Source organism: Pan troglodytes, chromosome 5 (assembly GCF_028858775.2).
Source record: "Pan troglodytes isolate AG18354 chromosome 5, NHGRI_mPanTro3-v2.0_pri, whole genome shotgun sequence".
NCBI lineage: Eukaryota > Metazoa > Chordata > Mammalia > Primates > Hominidae > Pan > Pan troglodytes.
The window spans coordinates 146,879,627-146,898,384 of NC_072403.2; the positions used below are offsets into that span (position 1 = coordinate 146,879,627).

At 34.3% G+C, this 18,758-nt stretch overlaps 1 protein-coding gene across 6 annotated transcripts in view; it reads right to left on the minus strand.

The window, feature by feature from the left end:
- The window catches only part of HBS1L (HBS1 like translational GTPase), a 90,357-nt gene that overhangs the window by 48,434 nt on the left and 23,165 nt on the right, over window positions 1-18,758 (minus strand). The gene's annotated exons all lie outside the window — the stretch shown is intronic.

An 18,758-nucleotide genomic window follows, 5' to 3' on the forward strand; every position in this document is an offset into this window, starting at 1 on the left:
GAGAATCCCAACCAGCTTTCCACACCAAATGCCTCCAATTCACCAGCCAGTTAGGTTAGTAGATAAGACATAGACTCTGCTGCAACACAACCTGAGTTTGAAGCCAGGCCTTGCCACTGCATGACCTCAAGTGAATCACTCAACTTTTCTCTATGCCTAGTTTCCTCGTCCATAAAATAACAGTATCTGCCTAACAAAGATGTTAGGAGAATTGAGAATTAAATGAGCCAATACATGTAAAGTACATGTAATGACTGGCACATATGAAAGCACACAGTCCGTGGGTCTCTGTCACCAAAATGCCAACTTCTTTTTCTCATGTGATACCAGGACATTTACAAACACAAATTACTCTCTACCTATCACATATTCATTCATGAAGGGAAGGCGAGAAATGCCAACTGTGTGACACTGAGCTAGGTACTGAAATAAACAGACCCAAGAATGTGGTGAGACATAAGGTTAGAAAAGCAGGTAACTCATTTAGAACCATGTCTAATATTTCACTTGATCTTGAAACATAAGAGCCACTGAAGGAATTTAAGCGTTGGAGAAACATATCATACTTTTAAAACTTACTCTGACCCCAGAATAGAAAATGGATTGTGGAGGCAAGATTGAAAGGAAAGCAGTTAGAAGATTGTTGTACAAATACATGTAAGAAATTCTACAGTGATCTAAGAGCAATGGAGATAGAGAAAGGAATATTTAAAAGACTTTACTTTAAAAGATATTACAGTCAGACCTTCATATCCTTGGGTTCTGCATCCATGGATTCGACCAAACACAAATTGAAAATATTTGAAAAAATTTAAAAATAAGTATTTAACTACTATTTACATAGTATTTGGTATCTAGATTACTTATAATCTAGATTCCTTTTCATGTAATGGTAATTTTAAAAAGTAATCTACAGATGATTTAAAAGTATACAGGAAGATATGCATAGGTTATATGCAAATACGATGACATTTTATATCAGGGATTTAAGCATCAGCAGATGCTTGACGGAGGGGGGTACCAGAGCCGAAACCCAAGGAAACGAGGGACAAGTGTACAAGGTAAAATCATGAATCCTTGATATCTGAATGAACAGAGGAGATGAGAGAAAGGACAGTCCTCAGATTTTCTGCCAAGAAAGAAAGGGTAGATGGTGATGCCATGAACAAACAGGAAATACCTTCCAGGAAACTAAGAGAAGTCTGCTGGTCAGAATCTTATTTCTCTTACTCCTTTCATTCAGTACAAAATTACAACAGTCCATAAAGGAACTCTGCTTCCTCCTCCTAAGCAGAAACTGTCACAAAAAATTTATTTTATGAAAGACTGCCTAGATGTGATCTTGGATCTTCAGAGTTTTTCAGGTTAAATTATAGCATGTTCTTGGCACTGAGGACACAAAGATGAGTGACAGACTGTTTTTAGATAGCTTTCATTCTAACAGATGTGATGAACAGTACGATAAGATGAAACAAAAAAAAGAGACAGAGAAATTAAGATAAGTTTCTAGGAGACCACAACCACTGTGACTGCAGCTGAACAAGTACTATAGCACCGGAAATGAGTAAGAAGGAACAGACATGAGAGTCAATACATTAATAGAACATGGAGATTAATTAAATCTTAGGAAGGCAAAACATAGGAACCTCAATGACTGCTATGACTCTAACCTAGACACTGTTCATGAATATAGACACATTTGGTCAGAGATTCCTTTAAGACATACAGATAGAGGCCGGCTACAGTGGCTCATGCCTGTAATCCCACCACCTTGGGAGACTGAGGTGGGCAGATCACCTGAGCCCAGGAGTTCAAGACCAGCCTGGGCAACACGGAGAAACTGTCTCTACAAAAAAAAAAAAAAAAAAAACCACAAAAAAATTAGCTGGGCATAGTGGTACACGCCTGTAGTCCTAGGTACTCGGGAGGCTGAGGAAGATGGATCGCTTGAGCCCGGGAGGCGGAGGTTGCAGTGAGCCAAGATCATGCCACTGTACTCCACCCTGAGCGGCAGAGCAAGACCCTGTCTCAAAAAATCAAACAAACAAAAAACAACCCAGACATACAGATAGAAATCCATAGAAAACAGCTGGATAATCAGGTTTACAGGAATGTTTACCAACATTAAAACACATGAAGCAATTCAAGACCTAGATTGCTTATCGAAAATGAAGAATGAGAAGGCAGCCAATGAAGGAACTCTTAATACTCAATAGAGAGGGAGGCTGAAAACAAGCATTTACCTTCCTCATAGAATCCTTACATAGAATTGAGATTCACATATCATACAGTTGGAGAGCCATATGTTAGAGGTCATTTGGTCTTGTCCATCATTTTACAGATGAAAATTTAAGTGAGATTCCAAAGTTCACATGGCTGATTAGTGGAGTTCTCGCTCTGGTGTTCTCTAGGTTGCTTCCACGGCACCCTCCCCTTTCCACTCTCTGTCCTCTAAATCTCAGGACCTCATGGAAGTGGTATTCCCAAGGTAACTGAAGCAGGGTGATTTTGAAGTTGAATGTATACAAAAACTGCCAACAAAGTGCCTCTAAATGTAAATATACACACACACATATTGATTTATTTATTTTTCTTGGGGGACAGAGTCTCGTTCTGTTGCCCAGGCTGGAGTGCAGTAGCGTGATCTTGGCTCACTGCAACCTCTGCCTCCCGGGTTCAAGCAATTCTCCGGCCTCAGCCTCCCCAGTAGCTGGGACTACAGGCACATGCCATCACGCCCGGCTAATTGTTTTGTATTTTAGTAGACATGGGGTTTCACCGTGTTGCCCAGGCTGGTCTTGAACTCCTGAGCTCAAGCAATCCACCCACCTCGGCCTCCCAAAGCGCTGGGATTATAGGCATGAGCTAACGAGCCCAGCCTTTTTTTTTTTTTTTTTTCCAGACGGAGTCTTGTTCTGTTGCCCAGGCTGGAGTGCAGTGGCACGATCTCAGCTCACTGCAACCTCCGCCTTCCTGGGTTCAAGAGATTCTCCTGCCTCAGCCTCCCGAGTACCTGGGAATTACAAGTGCCTGCCACCATGCCCGGCTAATTTTTGTATTTTAGAAGAGATGCGGTTTCACCATGTTGGCCAGGCTGGTCTCGAACTCCCAACCTCAGGTGATCCGCCCACCTTGGCCTCCCAAAGTGCTGGGATTACAGGCCGGAGTCACCATGCCCAGCCCCTCTAAAAATATTAATGCTTTGTCCAGATCACGATTTTGTGAGTTTAAGTGAGGTTAACCATCATTAACATCTACTCAGATACTTCTGAATAACAGTTAATGTTAAAACCAATTATTCTGATTAGGTTTAATGTTTGCATTTCAGAATGTCCTAATATACATAGTTAAAGCCTAGCAGTTAGTTCATTTTCTGCTTAACAAAGAGAAAGTTTCCGTTTACTACAATTTTTACTTCCAATGGGAAACCTGAAGGCTAGGCTAATCTTCCTTTAATAATAAACACCTGGATACTGTCCGCTTAACATTCTGTGAATGCCGATTTGGGGAGGTGAGAAAGGTATATTCAGGCTCTAAAGCATACATCACAACATGATGCTATCAACTTTAAGTCACACATGATAATCTCAAATTGCTAAAAATAATAGCTCCAGACCAAAATGATGTAACTTGCATATCAAGCCTTTATTGCATATTCTCATGTAGCATATACTGTTTTCTGTCTATATTGTAAAATATATAGTGCCTTACCTCTTCAACTAAACTAAGAGTTCCAGAAGTTGATTTTATGATATATTTTACAATATCCAGTCCAGTGCCTGGTACATATTAGGCACTGAAATATTTAATAAAATTATTTATTTATGAAGAAAAGGAACATACTCTCTAACCCAATGATTCTCAGATTGGGAGGAACAGGTAGATTAAAATAACAGGGACATCCTTGCTCCTCCACCTTTTAAAAAGCACTGTCACTAGGAGACACTGATGCTGACAAGTGTTCTCTCATGTGTCCTGGGACAGAAAAAAAAGATTTAGAACTATTTATCTGGTATAAAACTAATTTTATAGATAAAGAAGTCAGGCTCACGTAAATTAAACAATTTGTTCACACCCGTTTAACATTATTTGCAAATTATAATCACCTACACCTAGTGTTGACTGGTTTCAGGTTCCTAACTAAAAGATGTTTGGAGACCTGCCTGAAATCAGAAAACCAGATGGCCTTTTAAGGTTTATCTCCTTATAATCCTAATCGCTCCCCCATACAGATAGATCATTTATCTCTAAATGACATCAAATGCAAGATGTTTGAACATTTTAATACTATCATTGACATAAAATAGGGTACTAGTTAATAAAAACTGTTGCCTAGGAATAATGTTCTTAAATGCAATCCAAACCATCAAGTTCGGTTTCTTTCTTCACATAAAATCCTCAACTGAATGTGAGAAATATTACAAGGGAGAATTTTTAAAAGTAAACTTGTGGCATTAAGTAATTTCAATTTTAATTAGTATCTCTAGAGATGTGAAACACTAATGTAGAACACTAGTTTTTGTTTTAAATTAAAAATGCCTTTATAACTCTTAATCAATATTTTGGAAGTATTCTGAATCAAATTGAAATCTAAAAATTTATTCCACATTTAAAAATATATAAAGAAAAGGAGGAAAATATAGGATACAGAAATGTATGTATAATATAACCTTAACAACATAAAGAATAGAAACGCATAGACAAAAACTGAAAAAATAAGGCAAAGATAAATTATGTTATCTCAAGGTAAGAAAATCAAGAGTGACCTTTTTCCCTTTTATTACATTAATATATTACTCTGACATTGTGAAAAGGTGATCTGAAAGATTTCAAAATGGGGAATTTTTTTATATTTATATGGCTTAGAAACATTCAAAACAAATTCACAACAGATTTTTAATGTAAGACAAATTCACAATTTAAAGTCATTCAGATCAAAATGCCTTGGTGAAAACAACATTCAAGCTTATTTAAAAACAAACAAACAAACAAACAAAACGGGGGTTTTCCAGGTACATACACTTTTGCCATCAATTGATATTTTTCCTATAAATGTTTCAATATGCCAGTACATACAGATACACGTACACACACACAAATTAAGATTTTCAAAATTTCAAAGAAATCAGTGCTAAACTTCCAATGAAAAAAACACTACTTAAAATATGAAATCATTTCACTGAATCTGACTAAACATTTAAATTCTAGTTTCCAGATGTACATTCAGAAAGTACACCACCTAGGCTATGGAGAATAAACCACTTCCTTCAATAGCACTGTTGCATTGGCTGTGATTTATTTGTTATGAATTATTTTCTCACTTTAAAGCAGCTTTATAGCATAACTTGCCTCATCAAATCCATTATAAAGCATCCAGCCTCCTATCACACTAGAAGAAAACAACCTAAAAGATTCACTGAGACCAGATTTCAATTTTATGTAAATAACACTGAACCAGCAATTTTTTAAAACAAAGACATTTAAATAAATTCAATCTACATATTACATTGGATCATATATGTTGAGGTAGCATATGCAAAATTTATAATCTAATACATGCAATGAATTTAAATTATCATATTATGACCATTCTATAGCACTAAGAATTCTTGTTACTAATAATTTTCCTTTAAAAAGGAGATTTGTATTTTATTTGAAAATATTATTACTGTGACTGAAAACTTTGTTGGACTAGAAATAGGACAGCCTACAAAACAAGGCCTTTTTACTTTACAGAATGAAAACACTATACAACCTTCAAAAAATAACAAGGAAAAAAACCCACACTAAACAAATACATTGGTGTTTTTTTACCATTCTGCCCTAGGACTTCTCTTTCATTTATCCCAAACTCTCTCTGAGAGATCTCATTTATATCCCCATCCCTAGAACTATCTACCCTTGCGTCCCTCCCTAATAAATCACATTAATTCTTCTGTCCTAAGCTTAGGCATATTATTTATAAGCAAAGCTAGGAATGTATATTTGAGAAATACCTCCTCAGCAATGCAGAATAATCTAAATTGAGTAAGTACCAACCACGCACCAAGAAATGCTATAATGACTTAATATATGCTATAATGGCTCATTCAGCATTGCAACCACCAGAAAAAATAAGAACTATAACCCTACTTTTGCAAATGAGGAAACTGTGGCATAGTGTTAAGTAATTTGCTAAAGGCCACACAGCTAGTAGTTGGTTCAGTTGAAATCTAAATCCAAGCAGTCTAACACAAGTACCAGTGCTCTTCTAAATTAATGTGGAAACTAGCAGTGACAATCAACTCTGGTCATAAAAATCAGAAAAATAGTGCACACTTGGAGACAAGAAAAAGTTTAGGAGAAATAAAAATTTCATAGTATGCATGAGCTGAAATAAGGAAAAAAAGGTTTGTAAGGACCTTACTGAAAACTTCAAGGGTTCTAGAATCAGAGATGATAAATGAAAATTAAACTGTATTAATCAAATTTAAAAGGCATCAAAATTTATTAATATTCTGTATATTTAGGTGCCACACACAGTTTTTAGTGACAATAGAATACACATAAACAGGCCTTCATAGATTCAGCGTAATCCTTATTTCAACCTAGTCTTCAACTTCTTTAATACATTTTACCTTTGGGATTTTCAGAAACATGACCTTAAAGACAGGGAGAGGTTACTCCATTTGAATAATCCTAAAAAAAATTCTAGTTTTAAAAAAGACATACAATAAGATCATTGTATATCTCCAGATATAATACATTATTTCCAAACACCATTTTGAATTCATGTGTGAGCAAGATGGCTTAAGAAGACTTAGTAATGGCACCAATATCCAGAAATAACTCCATAGTAACAAATATAATGAATTTTAAAGCAATTAGTAAAGGAAAAGGAAATTAATATTGTTTAGGGACTGCTATGTAGATGTATAACTATTGTAGTTTGATCTAGCTTGACAGTGTATTATGGGGGAAAAAAGGAAAATGAAAAATATAATATGCCTTTTATTTACAAAAGCATAATCAAAAATCCCTATATGTATGTGTCTATTTTTATAAATGGTTATGTGAAAGAATATATATCAGACTGTTGAAATGGCTAAATGGAGAAAGGGGCAACAGGTAAAAGGGCCTATATAAAAACATTATGAATGATTAAAAAAAACCCTCCAAAAAAAAATCAGTGGAAGTAACTTGAGCACCTCAATTCATTAGACTTTAACATAATAATCCACTTTTTAACAGCATTTGCTCCTTAAGTGGTAATAAAAGAACACTATTTCTTTGAACTAAGTTCAATGATCATTTCCTGGGCATTTTCCATGAGCAAGACCTTATGACAACTGCATCACATGGGTTATTCTACTTCTCAGAAACTTGTAAGGTAGACATTATTTTCTCATGGATAAATGGTATTTTTGGCAATGCCAACCTATAACAGCATGTTCAATGCACTAGGGACACAATTTTCAGGGACACAAGGTAATTGCCATAAACAGGCCCAAGAAAAACTGCATAATTTATCTTTTATCCACTGTCAATGAATGAAAACTTTAATACAAATACAAAATCCTTCAGTGGAGTATAATTATCCTTTATGAAATAACACTATCAATGCTATTATGAATAATAATTAAACAATTAGTATAATCTTTCTGAAGTGTGCTAAAAGTACTATATGTACAATATGTACTATAAGTCTTAAAAATGCCCATCCCTTTTCATCCAGCAATTCCACTCTAAAATCATATCTTTTATATAATAAATTGAAAGACTTAAGATCCTATAATAACCAGACAGCTAGACAATGGAATACTATGAAATCTAAATTTATCGGTATTAAAAAGGGTCTATGTGTGGTTGTCAGAAACTAGGGGGAGGGCAAAATGAAGAGTTGTTTAATGTTGCACATGATTAAGTTAAAATGGGTTTTTTCAAAAAGGCAGGTGACCACTTTAAAAAAAGGACTAATATACTCTAATATGTAGAAACACACACAAAGTATAAAAATGAAGACTTCAGTATTAGAAACATATTGCTGTGAATGCTGGTTCTATCCTTTACTGGTTTTGTGGTCTTGGGGAAGATGTTTACACATTCTGGAGCTTCAGATCCTCCAACTATAAAACTAGGATAAAAATAATCCCTACTCTATGTGATTATTATGAATATTAAGTGTTAGCAGATATAAAGAATTTAGTACATTTGGTGTAAAGTACTCATTAATATTGCCTACAATTACTGCTTAAATGCATCAAAATGCTACATAATTCTAGATTCCATAGGATTAGGCATGTACTTTCTCTTAAATTGGTTCTCAATAAACAATATTATTTAAGCTGGTACTTACAAAGGCACCAAGCTGGCAAATATTAATAAACTAAATTATACAGTATTTTAAATCAAACTGAATTGTTGTTTTACAATCCAAAGACCACAAAGTCATCTGAAATTTAAACAGACTAGCAAATGACTTCATTTCTTAGGACTGCTAATTTGCAGGATTTAGAAACTGATACCAATTCTCTATACATGAATGACAAGTCTCTTGGTTAAATAATACTAGCAGAAAAAAAAAAACCTAATTTTTAAATACCTTACTAATGATAAAGCTGGTTTCCTTGACAATGGATTCAATTTTATCCCTAAGATACTTATCACTTAACAAGATTAAACTGTTACAGAATAAAAGTTTGTTGCAAGAAAAGTAATGTACAACAATGAAAAGGGCACTGGAGATTCAAAGAACTCTGTTCAATTTACAATTGGCTTCTTAACACCTACGTAAAATTAGGCAATTTATTTATTTTATATGATCCTCACCTTAAAGGTTCTTATAATAACCAAATAAAACATATACAAAGCCTGACACATAGCTGATATTCAAAATGTTAATTCACCTTCCTATCCCCCCTTGAGAGGTAGCTCCCAGAACAGAAAGCTTTACAGACAACCAAGAAAAAGCAGCAGATACCATATTCAGACTGAAAGCAGTTGGCCATATAGGTACTTCTATTAAATCAGAGACCTAGCCCCTTACGAGCTACTCTAAAACTCGAGGGGAAAGTTTGTACCTCAGTTTTATGTCCCCTATGCCTAGCACGTTTTTCTAATTTAAAAAAAGGAACATGCAATAAATGCTGGCTAAGCTGAATTTTATTTGTCCTCTCCCTCCATTCTATTCTTTGGCTGAAGTACTTAGTAATATTTAGCACATAAAAAGCACTAAAAATAATTTTTTACTAAAAGGATGTATAATTGCCTTAGAATAAAACAAGAAAGTATATACAAATATACATGTGATTAGAATTTGTAAGGTCAAAAAAAAAAGCAAGGTAATTAATGTCAAAAGAAAACTCTATATTTAACATTCATGTAATTCATAGATGGTACCAGCTGTTCATGAAGATACACAGTTTTGAGAGTCTAAAGCAAATTATTTTTAAATTAAGCAATTAGTGTTTCAGTTTTTCCAGTGTAGGTGTACATACAAAGAGAATCTTAAAACATAGCTGAGAACATTCTGAACTAAAGCTTTTTCACTGAAATAAACCACTTCCTTTACAAAGCCCACATAATTTTAAGCAGAAAGCCAATTAATTCTGGTTACCTGTATAAGTATAAAATTCTCCTAATTGTCTAAATAAAAATACTCAGTGATGAATAAATTAGTGAAAAAATATTTTCAATGAAAATTATATTTAAAAGGGAAAACCAAAAAAGATGCATTAAATATGACTAACAATCTACTAAAAAGGATTAAAATAAAAGATGCATTTTAAGTGCATTATTGAAAAGTTCATATAGATTTAGTAGTATTCATAATATCTCATATTTCTTTGTAACATAAACTTTTCAAATAATCACAGGATTTATTTCCAGGATAAGGATAAAATCTCATAATACATTTGACCTAAGCAGGAAAAAAAAAAAAAAGAGGTTGCATCTCCTCATAAAAATCAAATGTTACTATGTTTCCCATTTACTGATGAGATACATAGTGATGATGTCTAAGAGAAAGACAAATACAGCAAAATAAACAAGTAGATAAAAATGATCTTAGGGAAATTGTTTATGGCTGTTCTTTAACTTTTTTTTTTTAAACTTCTTGAAGTTCCCTACTGAAGAATAGGGAACAAACTGCCATTAAGAACAAAAAGTGGCCGGGCACGCTGGCTCACGCCTATAATCCCAGCACTTTGGGAGGCCGAGGCGGGCAGATCACAAGGACAGGAGATCGAGACCATCCTGGCTAACACGGTGAAACCCCGTCTCTTCTAAAAATACAAAAAATTAGCCGGGCGTGATGGCGGGCGCCTGTAGTCCCAGCTACTCAGGAGGCTGAGGCAGGAGAGTGGTGTGAACCCCAGAGGCGGAGCTTGCAGTGAGCCGATTTCGCGCCACTGCACTCTAGCCTGGGCAACAGAGCGAGACTCCATCTCAAAAACAACAACAACAACAACAGAACCAAAAGTATGATAATCATCACCTGAGTTATAAATAATATTAAATAGATATTTGCATACAGATATACTACGTAAAGTTTAACAGATTATTAACACTATGAAATGGCAAAACAATGCTAGAAAGAATATAACCTCATCATATAAAATTAGGCTTTACTTTCTAAATAAAAGCTTTACTTGAAAGGAAAACTAGATAAAATTCAAAAGAAAAGGAAAATGATATATAACAGGTTTCTAACCAGTAAAGGCAGACCACTATTACAAAGCACACCTTGTCAAAAATAGTAGCTCAATTATAAAATATATTTCTTCAAACCAAGCAATACTTTTAAACAATCATCTTAATGATCTGATTAGTATAAACATTTATCAGCTACTTTATTTGTGAGGCAATGGAAATATCAATTTTGAAAACTGTAAAAAATGTCCAATTTAAATTATACATGATACTTTTTCCAGATTTTTAGACCAACTATTTTTCTCAATGCTCACTTTTTTTTTAACATTAACTATTTTTTCAATGAAATAAAATTAATCCAGTGGTAGAAAAAGCCTCAATAGGAATCGTTAAGAGTGAAACCTCGCTCCACATAATAATATCTACTCTGTTGAAAACTATCTTCCAGTTGACTAATTATAAAATTTTAATCCATAAATAATATTTTTCTGAGAAAAGGGTCCCTTAAAACAATAATGATGGGCCGGGCACAGTGGCTCACGCCTGTAATCCCAGCACTTTGGGAGGCCGAGGCGGGCGGATCACGAGGTCAGGAGATCCAGACCATCCTGGCTAACATGGTGAAACCCCGTCTCTACGAAAAATACAAAAAATTAGCCAGGCATGATGGCGGGTGCCTGTAGTCCCAGCTACTCCGGAGGCTGAGGCAGGAGAATGGCGTGAACCCAGGAGGCGGAGCTTGCAGTGAGCCGAGATCGCGCCACTACACTCAAGCCTGGGTGACAGAGTGAGACTCCGTCTCAAAAAAAAAAAAAAAAAAAAAAAACACACAAAACAAGAATGATGTATGAATTTTAATTTCTGAATTTTCCTGTGGAAGAGTTTGTGTTACTCAGTTTTATATTCTTGGGGGTGTTTTTTTTTTTTTCTTGGTAGGTTTAAGGTGGCAAGGGAAATAACATCAGAAAACTAAGATTATTCCACAATTTTATTCCCCAAATATGCGCCTTTTTAGCAGTTCATTCATGGGAATGTATAACATAATTATAAAATAACATTTTAAGGTTATATGTATTTGCTGTTAACAAAATGAACTAAAATGTTGTCTAAATTAAGATATGTTAACATTTAGTATATTATTTTAGAAGTTAGTTCTAATTTATTACCAGAAGAGGCTAATTTTATGTAAATACTAAGAAGTTCACATTCCAAAACTATAAATATATTAAAATACTGAAAATTTCTCTGAGTGGGGGAAAAAAGAGAAATCTTCTTCCAGAATGTTTAGTGGCATCAAGTTGACATGATACTGGAACCATTATACGTAAGCTCCTAATTCTTTAGGACAAGGCCTGCTGTATCACATACTAAGAAAGAAATTATCACAAGCCTCTCAGATCAGTCTAGTTTCACAGTTGAAAAGGGGGTATCTAATCTAACAAGTGCCCTTGGAAAAATACATCCAGTTTAAGAGCCAATGCAAAGATGTTTCTATCCCATTCTTCTTCCAAAAAACACCCATCCCATTTTCCCGAAAGAGAGCAAGAAAAACAGAAAACTGTACTTTCAAAAAAGTAGGAAACAGTCATAACACCAAAGCACAAACTATGAAGAACATCTTACCAAACAGAAATGTGGATCAAACTGAGAGCACATGAGAAACATAGGACTCCAGATTCTGTCCAGAAGCCAGAGTTCTCCAAAGTTGGAAGCGTACCTCTGAAGGACCCAATAAAAGAGTCATCAAGAAAATAGCAACAGTGAAGGCTAAGGAAGAATCTCAGAACCCATCCACACCAAGCAAGGAAATCATAAAAACCTTCTGAAGAGAATTTCACTTAGCCTTTCACTGCTTCTGTTTTGCCTCAAAGAGACAAAATTGACAATGCTGACAAAACTGCTGCAACATGACCTAAGGATAAACAGCAAGTTCAAGAGTACAAGGTGGTCCGAGCTCAGTCACCACACCCCTCCCATTATTCTTTATAAAATGCTGTCAAAAAAGAAATCCTTCCCTTTTCAAATATTCAAAGAGGGCATGACATAGAAGCTATAGGTAGATACTCTAAGAATAAATACGGAGGAAAACAAGGTAGATGAAGAATATATAACAGTTGAATGTAAAAAGAAAAAGACAGGGTTTTTGAAGTTTTATGATATCAAATATAGCAAAGAAAATACAGCCTTTGACAGAAGAGCTTAAAAGAAAGACAGGATAAAATAAAGATGATAAAAACAAATAGGAGGAAAAATTGAAAAGAAAGACAGGATAAAATAAAGATGATAAAAACAAATAGGAGGAAAAATTGAAAAGTAAGCCAGCAGGGCTCAGGAGAAGAACAGAGGGAGAGTGGGAAACTCCTGTAGAAATAAAAGCCGCACTGGAGGTGGCAGAATCGAGGTAGCTAGTTAGCAACATGCAACAATAGAAAACAGTAGAGCAACAGCTGCAAAGTCCTCCAGGAAAGAAAGAGTAATGCTAAACTATTCTTTTCAATTTGTCATGCAAATATAGGCCACAAAATCACTTTAAAAATAACTAATAGACAGTTTTTAAAAACTGTTTAATAAATTGTTTAAAAAAATAATTGTTTAAAAGCTAATAAATTCAGTTAACAGAAGTTTAAATATACTATCAAAGGTGTAAAGGTGAACACCTTACCTAAGAATTTAAAATATTAACAAAATTAATGAGAAATAGAAAAGGGGTAAATTGTAAATGTTCACATCTCCATTTTTAACAGTGAGAGATCAATATACATTGTTTAAAGTTGGTGAATTTAAAAAGTTAAAGTATGTTATTACATGATAAAAATAAACTATAAAATTTCCAAGTTATCAAAGAATACACAAAGATAAAAACAAACACAAATCGTATCAAAATATGTAAATATAAAAGACAACAACTTTTTAAAAAATGACAGACATTATTATCTGGTCTATTAATAACATAAATGAGAAAAACCCATCTATTAAAACAAAGACTCTCTATCCAAACCCAAGTATATACAAGTACAGGAGATACAACTAAACCAAAGTGACTCAAAACATTGAAAGCAAAAGAATGGATGAATAAAACTTAGAGAAAGCAGCAATCATGATATTAATGCTAAACTGAATTTAAGGCAAAAATTGAAAAACTAGTAAAAACGGAAATTTAATGAAAAATTCAAATGCACAGAAAGTTCATGTATCTTTATATATCAAATTTTACAGGGTAAACTCTCCAGGCAATATGAAATAAAAATGCAAGAGTGTTATATATTAACTTACCACACTCAGCCTATTGCCAATCCAAAAAAAAAAAACAGATTATAAGAATAATGAACAGGCCGGGTGGGGTGGCTCAGGCCTGCAATCCTAGCACTTTGGGAGGCCGAGACGGGTAGACCACTTGAGCCCAGGAGTTCGAGACCAGCATAGGTAAAGTGGCAAGATCCCATCTCTACTAAAAATAAAAAAATTAGCCAGATGTGATTGCAGGCACCTGTAATCCCAGATATTTGGGAGACTGAGGCCAGAGAACAGCTTGAACCCAGGAGGCGGAGGTTGCAGTGAGCCGAGATTGCGCCACTACACTCCAGCCTGGGCGACAGAGACTCTATCTCAAAAAAAAAAAAAAAAAAAGAAAAGAAAAGAAAAGAAAAAATAGCTAACAGAAAAGTATTGTATTTTGTATTCTGCAAACAGAACAGTATTGTTGACAAATGCCTATGAAACTACAGAGAACTACACTGGGGCCACAAACTCAATAAACAGAGTACAGATCACACACTCTGATAAACAGTATAATAAAACCAGTAATCATAACAAAAATAACAAAACTCCCCAGCAACCAAAATTCTAAAACTCTCTTGCACTCTTGGCTTAAAAACGAAATGAAAATTAAAATTGTGGATTATCCAGAAAATAACAGTAATTCTAAAAGAACCCATCAGCCACCGCAAATGTAGTATTCATAGGAAAATAAGATATAATTAAATAAGAAGAAAGTGGGAATGATGCATATCAACTTTAAAATATTAGGAAGGAACAAGCAAAGGATGAGGCTAGATTCCAATCTAACAGTTTATTTAAACAGAGATCTGAAATTTACATGGCAAAATGTTAGCTTATTAAAACCAAGTGCTAGTTCCATGAGTATTTATTACATTATTTTCTGCATTTTTCTGTTAGAAATTCCATAACTAAAAACTCATTTTTTTTTTTTGAGACAGTCTCACTCTGTCGCCCAGGCTGGAGTGCATTAGCACAATCTTGGCTCACTGCAACCTGTCCCCACACTCAAGCAATCTTCCCACCTCAGCCTCCCAAGTAGCTGGGATCAAAGATGCGTGCCACCACACTTGACTAATTTTTTTGTATTTTTGGTAGAGATGGGGTTTCACTATGTTGCCCAGGCTGGTCTTGAACTCCTAAGCTCAAGCAATCCACCTGCCTCGGCCTCCTAAGTGCTGGGAATACAGGCATGAGCCACCGCGCCTGGCCATAAAAACGTTTAAGATGAATTAAAAATGCATGTATGTTAAATATTCTACTCAGAAGGGTAGGAAATGAAAAGCAAAAAACATAAGGAAAATACATTAAGTCATACCCAAACTTACAAAGTAATGAATTAAACCAGGAGAACTAATTACAGATCTTGGAACCAAAATTTAGGGAAGAAAAAAACAAATTGCAAGGTAATAAAAAAAAAAAAATGCTGGGCAGAGAGAAAGGGGAGACTAGAGGAGAGAAAACCATACTGAAAATGAGAATAGAGAAGTAACTACAGACACAGAAAAATCTAAAAGAATAAGACAATGTTTGGTACAATGCACAACAAATACATTTGTCACCTTGGATGAAATGGACGTTTTTCTAAGAAAATTAAAACTTTCAAATTTGACCCTAGAATCTTCAAAAAGATAAATCCTATCATAAAACAAATCATTTCAATGCTACTGAATTATTTGAAGATGAAATCATTCTAAATTTTTTGTAAAACCATGACAAGAAAAACCAAAATCCAAAGAGCATACACATACACACGAATGCAAGTAATTTTATGAATAGATGAAACCATCTTAAATGTTAGCAAATAAAATCCATCACATTAAAAGAATAATCCACCATGACCAACTGGAGACGGTTCTTCATCATAAGACTAGAACAATACTAGAAAATCTACTAAGATAATAATAATGTCTAACGTTATCTAAAGCCTTTGGCATCTCTGGAGACAGTATCTTTTTCCTTCAAAAATCTCTTGCTAGCATTAAATACAACAACAAAAATTATAGCTGGATCTTCTTCTTTTTTTAGTAACAAGACAAGCTGTTTCTAAAGCTCATATGGGAAAAAGAGGCATGTGAGATAACTCAGAAAAACTATAAAAAGGAGTGAAAAAAATAAGACAGCCTACCAAAAAATAGGTACTAAAAAGCTATAGTAATTTAAAAAGGTACCACAATAAATCCATCTTTCCATAGAGAAAAGATGGTGGAGAAATGGGATTCCTACGTTAGCCCTTAATATCAGCTAAATCAAAGATACAAATGTAAAATAATGAATCTGACAAAGATATTAGAAAAAATAATGAATATTTTTAAAAAAATTATCTTGTAGTGGAGCATAACTTTCCAAAACCCTTAAGAAAAAAGGCTAATAAATCTGAATATATACAAGTTCAAAATCTATCTTCTAACAAATGACCTGACACACTAGAAATCAGAAAGTGTTTTCCATGCATATAACAATTTTATGACTAATTTCCTTAGTATATAAATATGCATATGTGTGTATGTGGATCCACACATATACATACACATACACACACACATACACAGACACATACACCTTAAAAAATCATGAAATGAGAGATAAACCAGCAGAAAAATGGGCAGATTAAGAGTAGACAGGAAGAAAAATATAGCTTTATATATAAGACATATAAATAAATGAAAAAACATTTTCCAATTATCAGGTTGGTATAATAACAAAAGGAATAATACCCCTATCTATAAGAATTTGGGCAGAAATGCTCATAAACTAGTGGGAGGGAAATCAATTTCTATTAAGGGCAATTAGGCAATATCTATCCAAAACTTTCAAGTATATAAACTCAATTTCTAGAAATGTAGGATGCTCATTTATTATTAGCAATAACAACTGGAACACTTAAAATGTTCATCAATAGAGGCTGTTTAAATAAATTATGGTACAATCATATTACAGAATTCTAGGTAGCTGTTAAGAAAGAATGAGATTGATCTGTATATGGCAGCAAAGTTCTGCAAAATGCTTTATTAAGTGATACATATATAAGTGTTACAGTATATTCTCCATTTGTATAAAAATGTATATGTACATTCACATATGTGTAACATGCTAGAGAAACCTTTGGAAGAATAAAGAAGAAATGGTGTATTTACAGTGGCTTCCTCTAAGGAACAAGATTGTGGGACCATATTAGGAGACAGACTCAATTTTTACTTAAAAGCCTTGCCTACGTTTATGTGCCAGACATATTCTGAGTTGGGAATACAGCAATGAATACACAAAATTCCTATATTTGTAGAACTTACATGGAAGAGGGGTGGAGGGAGAGCAGAGAGAAAACATAACAAAAACAAGTGTATATACAACAAACACAGAGGATACAAGTGCTGTGAAGAATAAAGCACAGTTACAACAGAAAGTCTATGTATGTGTGGGAGAGGAATTATGACTTCTCATGGGGTGGTAATAAAGGGAGAACGGTGAACTATGGGTGCATATGAAAGTTCCCCTACCCCATGATTGAGAGTAAAGTGATATCGAAACTGCAATTCAAACAGTGATTAGCCAGGAGGGAAGGGGGAGAGAAAAAAGGCAAGCACTATAGAAGGAGAGGAAACTCAGGTAGGTGTTCTTGGGTAGGTCTGGGTAAACAGGTACAAAACAGAAATGAGTTCATAAAAGGGCTCAGGAAATAAAAGGATTTAGATAGGGAGACAGAAAATTAGATCTTTAGTTTAGAAAACTTATTCTGGCCGAAATAAACTGAAAAGTCAAGAAACCAGTTAGATGTTTAGGTAATTCTGCTAAAAGCTAATGGCCTTTAAGAGGAAAAGTAACAGTAAATAAAATAATGAAAATAAAAGTAACAATAAAGATGTAACAATAAAGAGGAAAAGTAACAATAAAGAAGAAAATAATAAAGAGGAAAAATAACAATAAAGAGTAGTGGGCCAAAAAATGTACAGTTGATTCTCATTATTCACAGGTTCTACATTTGTGAATTCACCTAATCACAATTTACTTGTAATCCCAAAATCACTACTCACTTTTGCACTCACTTGTGGACATGTGCAGAGCAGCGAAAAATTTGAGTCATCCAACATGCAATTTCACAGAAGGTGACATCGGCCTTTTTGATACAGCTCTCATACTGTAAACAAATGTCCTTTTCATGGTCTACTTAGTGTCGCATTTTTTCCAGTTTTGTACTTTTTGTTGGTAATTTTGTACTTTTTGTTGGTAATTTTTAAAATGGCCTGTAAGTGTACTGCTTAGTATTCTAAACACAAGAAGGCTAGGATGTGCCTAACAAATAAAAGATATTAGATAAGGCATGAATTCCAGTGCTGTGGGCCATGAGTTCGGTGTTAATGAATCCATGCTATACACATCCATTAAATAAGGTGTCTTTAAATAGAGACACATATAAAACAATGTTATGTATTCACTGATTGATGAAAATGTTATGAGAGGCTCACAGGAACCTACCTCTGTATTTCTTGTAGGAGCAATGGTTCAGTATTCATTAATTCAGTGTTCGTAGTGACTATAAAACATAACTACTGCAAATAACAAGAGTCGACTATATATGTATGCATATTATGTGCACACACACATATATTTACTTATTTATAAGGTGGGAATAACAGGAATGGTAATCAATTATGAGTAGCAGGTGAAGAGAGATGAACCAAGGATGATACTAGATTCCTGATTTTGGTTAACTAGATGGTGACAGTAATAACAAAGACGGGAAACAGAAGAGAAGGTGGCACCTTGGATGAGGAAGACAAAGGTGTCAGCTTTGAAGGGTATAATATGCCACACTGTAATAAAGATAATCATGTGCTGAAGTGTGCATATATCCT